General features: G+C 44.0%; 1 pseudogene; it reads left to right on the top strand.

Moving 5' to 3' along the window:
* The first annotated feature begins 4,481 nt into the window (after window positions 1-4,481).
* LOC124803624 lies at window positions 4,482-4,599 on the top strand (annotated as a pseudogene).
* The last annotated feature ends 1,009 nt before the right edge of the window (window positions 4,600-5,608 follow it).

Here is a 5,608-nt window from a genome sequence, read left to right as displayed (position 1 = left end):
AGCACTTGGACATTGTTGACTTTACCGTCATGACAACGCCCGCGCCGGAGAAAAGGACGTACTCAGCTCCCAAATTTGTAGAAACCACCAATGCTTAAGAAGTAAGATCGCTACATTATATCACCATTGATAGCAGTGCTTCTTACAATTTGAGCACAAACACTGATGCACACACGTTCGCGCATCTACACATACATACGCAGGCACACACACAAGCACACACACAGACACACAGTTACATGATGTACAGAAAATTTTGAAGCAACATAGCTCTAAACAAATGGGTTTTTGGAGTTGTCTACAAAAGAACTTGCACTACCTGTTATAGGATAGTTTGCAGTTTCTTGTTTAAATTCTTGTAATTCACTTTCTGAAAGTTCTGCTGCTCAGTGATCTAATGAAATTGACTAAAAAGTGAGTATTATGAAATGATTTTATCTTACGTGAAAAATTATTCTAAGTTTGTATCGCACAATTTGCCATTGAAGTTTTCGATGTTCTTACTGACTGGCCATAGGACTTTCCTTTTTCCCTTTCCTCTCATGTTCATGTATATTGAAGCTTATATTTATAAACATCACAGACAGAACAACATAGGTAGCTAACAAGCGAAATGTGCGTTTCAGTAGGGCTAACCTAGAACTTTTACGCGTGTCCATTTTCATAAACGAGCTGTGTGATTTGCTAGCCAAACAAAGTCGAGGACTGCCGCTGGGTAGCGCCCACGGTCTTAAATCGCGATAAGGAGGGCGTTTCGTGTGATATACCAGCTCGTTTGTGATGTGCACCAACCACGATGGAGTCCACGACTGTCGTGAGGAAAGCGTCCCTTATGAGGACGACATGAGGGTTATAGAGCTGTCTTACAGAAACACACCTTTTTTTAGACAGTGAGTCTTATCAGAGTGGCAGTTTCTTTTCGTTTCGGGAAGGGGGGGGGTAATTAACCGTTAGCAGAATAGAGTTAAAAACAGGCCTAATATTCTTTACGATTCATTGAACAACACATTACGTATTAAAAATTCGCACAAGAGTTTCATTTGCTTGGTTCTATCACTCTTGTCTGTTGTACAGTATTACGAATTTGCTTCACAATTTGTCGACAGAGGTTATTGCATTAAAGCTGTTAACACAGATCACCTAAAAATCGATGGTGACACGCACTCGCGCCAAACGGCCGTTTAGCGAAACCGTCCAACGACCAGAATACTCACAAAGTCTGACGGCTGTTCGAATTTAAGTAGGTGACAATGTGGAAAATTTTGTTCTGGTTTTTCGATACTGCTTTAGGATCCTTCTGCTCGTTTTGAGTCAGGCACAGTGTGACTTTACAAAACATTCCCTTTACCAAGTTTCAGTGTGTTTTGGAGATTAATTGTGCATGCTTTCATTTTTAACGATTCATATGTGCCATTGTCTGCATTCTCTTTCGCCAAATGCTGCAGTGTTAAGTTTCCAATATACGCTGTTAAGCGCATGGTTGATCATAGTTTCTCACTCTGTGTGTCACAACGTTTTACTGTATGGCACAGAACTACGGATTGTACCATGAAATTTTGTTTTGTCCAGAGGTCTAAACTTTGTAAATGCATAGTGTGTTGCATTAATGTCGGCCGTAACGATCCAAAATTAATGGCGTGGTATTCGCAATTACTTCTGAAAGTGTCGAACTGGGCAGCTTTAAAAGGGTCGAAACTTGTCTGATAAATGTGGTTCTCATGTGACATCCAATGGTTACTCCCCGTTCGACGCCACTGAGCTCTCCAGGCCGACCTATTCCGCTGTTGTCGCTTCTCCTCTGACAACACAACAATCCGCGTCTCGTTTTATACCGTCGGGTCCGTTCCTGTGCTATTTGTCAATTCCGCGTTACACACGGATGTATCGATCCTTCTGATTAGGTAGTATACAGGGCGCTTATAAATTAGTTGCCGCCGGCCGCGGTGGTCTCGCGGTTAAGGCGCTCAGTCCGGAACCGTGCGACTGCTACGGTCGCAGGTTCGAATCCTGCCTCGGGCATGGATGTGTGTGATGTCCTTAGGTTAGTTAGGTTTAAGTAGTTCTAAGTTCTAGGGGACTGATGACCACAGAAGTTAAGTCCCATAGTGCTCAGAGCCATTTGAACCATTTTGAACCAATAAATTAGTTACACTGTAAGGTGATCGTGTCATCGATATGCACGTCAGACAGGGAGCATGTTACGGTACTGTTAAACAATCTTTGGTCTTGTCGTGGCACGATCTTTGCTTCTGCGCTGTCTGATTACATTCTGAGCTGAAGTGTGATAGGTGATGGACATATTCTGTAGTGCTACGTCGACTTGTGAATCTGATGGATGAAGCAAAATTTATTGCTAAGGACAGCAAGGATGAATATGGTATCCACTGGAGATTAGCTAACAACGCCCCTTCTTCCGCGTCAGAGCGGGAATATTAGCCTATGACTATGGCCCACCAATGGGAGCCATATGAATTTTAACCAATACTATCACTTCTACAGCACGAACGGCTGAAAACTCCCCCTTTATAACGCGACACTCGTCCCTGACAGTGTTCTAGCAGTGGTGGACACCAGAAGATCCTGAGGAAGATCCCAGCAGAGGGGTCGAAACGTCGATCATTTTAGAAGAAACATGACTCGACCTAATAACCCAGAAGATTTTAACTTCAATGACAACGGCCACGAATGCCTGCAGACTTACGTAATTATGAATATGTTGTATACAATGACAGGTGAAAGGAACATGAATGTAGCATAATGTAACTACTTTTGAAGAGAAGTAGTTTGAGGTACGACTACAGCACTGCACAGTCAGTTAACTTGTTCAGAGCTGAGAGAAAGACCAACCCACTTTCCTGAACCATGCGTTAACTTATTAATTGATTAAGCTGTTCGATTTTTATAGAAATTGTCTGTTAACGTTGTACCCTTTGTAAGATCAATGGAATGTGTGAAGATGACGCGATGTTGTACTCTGTCTTTTTAACTATATACTTTCATTCTAAAATCGTTGTCTTTAAATATTATTTCGAGGGAATAGTTACTCTCCCAATACCACTGTTTATCATTACGCATTAACACGTCTCACAGTTTGAATACAGCTTGGAAATTTCATTTAGAAGCAAAAATGTAGCTTAGCCGCTGCCTGCTTGCTGTTTGCAGTTGCAGTAATCTGCAAAGATGTTGTCAATGCTTGAGCTAAGTTGACATTTATATTAGGGCCAGACAGTTGTTTTACTTCAGTTGCGCGTTTAACAGAAAGACGAGCTGCATTCACATCAGTTACAGCGCAGTTCATGTTAGGTTCAAATGGTTCTGAGCACTATGGGACTTAACTTCTGAGGTCATCAGTCCCCTAGAACTCAGAACTACTTAAACCTAACTAACCTAAGGACATCACACACATCCATGCCCGAGGCACGATTCGAACCTGCGACCGTAGCAGTCGCGCGGTTCCAGACTGTAGCGCCTAGAACAGCTCGGCCACTCCGGCCGGTTCTTGTTAGGTTCTGTTTAGTCAAAAGTTAGCATACGAGTTATAGTTGGATAACAGTTTGTGGGTGCATAGTTTTGGTAATACGTAGATTTTTACAGAGTGGGAGGTGAAGTTGGCCTAAATTTCAGACAGAAACAAATATAGTGGGGAGGTTACGACACAAAAATAAGCTTTAATTTGCGGAAAGGTAAATAAGTTACAGAAATATTCAATGCAGCACTGACTGCAGTATATTTTCTAGTTTTATTCCCGAGATTCCTATGAGCTATTACAACAGTTATCATGGAATCGTATAACGATGTAAAGCGCGCTCAGTGTTGTTTATGGTTTCCTCAAACCATATCCGCTACTAAAGTTCAGAGACAATTCAGGACTAAATATCGCAATCCACCACCTCAAAGACAAACTGTTGTTCAACTTGTTCAAATGGCTCTATGCACTGTGGGACTTAACATCTGACGTCATCAGTCCCCTAGAATTAGAACTACTTAAACCTAACTAACCTAAGGACGTGACACACATCTGCGCCCGAGGTAGGATTCGAACCTGCGACCGTATCAGCCGCGTGGTTCCGGACTGAAGCACCTAGAACCGCTCGGCCACCGCGGCCTGCCAAACTGTTGTAACTGACACAATAGTCCCACCGAAACTGGCTGTGTATCACATGGGACACTGAGACAGAGCCGGCCAGCAATCTCTGATGCAGCAATTGAGCACTTCGGCAGTCTTACGTCTGCTCGGCTGTCTTACATCTGCAAGTCTCGTTGATTTACCCAGAATACGAATGTAAGGCTGTCGAACTTATTAAGTAGCATCGTCAAACATTGCTGGCCGACTGTGCCTCGCGTCCTATGGCATACACAGCCAGCTTCAGTGAAATGATTGTACCGCCCAATAGCAGTGTGTCTTTGAGGAGTTGGGCGGGAATAAAACTTGAAGATATACTGCATCCCTCGCTGTATTAAACATTTCTGTAAGCTACTTAGCCAACGGCCTCACCGTAGTGGTATCACCGATTCCCGTCAGATCACCGAAGTTAAGCGCTGTCGGGCTGGGCTAGCACTTGGATGGGTGACCATCCGGTCTACCGAGCGCTGTTGGCAAGCGGGGTGCACTCAGCCCTTGTGAGGCGAACTGAGGAGATACTTGACTGAGAAGTAGCGGCTCCGGTCTCGGAAATTGACAAACGGCCTGGAGAGCGGTATTGTGATCACATGCCCCTCCATATCAGCATTCAGTGACGCGTCGACGCGTGTGGGCTGAGGATGACACGGCGGCCGGTCGGTACCGTTGGGCGTTCACAGCCTGTTCGGCAGGAGATTTTTTTTTTTAGTAAGCTACTTTCCCTTTTCACAATTAAATGTTGCTTTTGTACATCTATTTTACGAACACCCTGCATATTGAGAAAGTACATACTAATAAGATATTCTCTCGCAGTGAGAAATTATGAAACTGCCATTAAGTCGTGGAAGGAGTGGATTATCATCAGACATTACCGTCACCGTAACATTTGATCCTAGTGTATCACTTGTACTAAAAATCCCAGTATGGTGGTGACTATTAGGAGAAGCCTCTACTGTTCAGTTCTGTTCATGACACACATGGTCGCCAACGGAAATGGTTACCTCCGCATATTTACATTGGCGCTAGGTGGGGAGGGCAAATCATCTAAAAAAGTCTTCACCCTCTCCATAGAGACGTTATTTGTGTAGGTCACTGCAGCTTCCCTGCATGGTGGACCTTATAAAACCGCTGGAGGCATTGCGCCACCTCTTGTTCACTTGTCTCATCCCACTCGCACGATTCTTTTCTCCGTCGTTTAGCGCAGGTCATTCGTTCTCTGCCAACGTTACTTTCGTTGCAGCAGTCTGCCACCGTACTGGATATGAGCATTCTCTGAGCTTTGTTACGTTGGAGTCAGATTTGCGGAGCCAGAACTGCCTTTGTTTATGTCAAATCGCGACAACACGGTGTCTATGCAGCCCTGTATGCTATCGTTAAGTTGGTAAGCGCTGCTGTAAATGTCGCCTCTTGCAAGGAACCCTTAGAAGTCTCTCGGCTAGTGACAAGTGCTCTCTTTATATGGTTATGGTCTCAGGTAATCAAATTCTG

The sequence above is a fragment of the Schistocerca piceifrons genome, chromosome 6 (genome assembly GCF_021461385.2).
Source record: "Schistocerca piceifrons isolate TAMUIC-IGC-003096 chromosome 6, iqSchPice1.1, whole genome shotgun sequence".
NCBI classification, from domain to species: domain Eukaryota; kingdom Metazoa; phylum Arthropoda; class Insecta; order Orthoptera; family Acrididae; genus Schistocerca; species Schistocerca piceifrons.
Note: the sequence above shows the minus strand (reverse complement) of the source record. Positions and strands in the feature narration are given on the sequence as shown.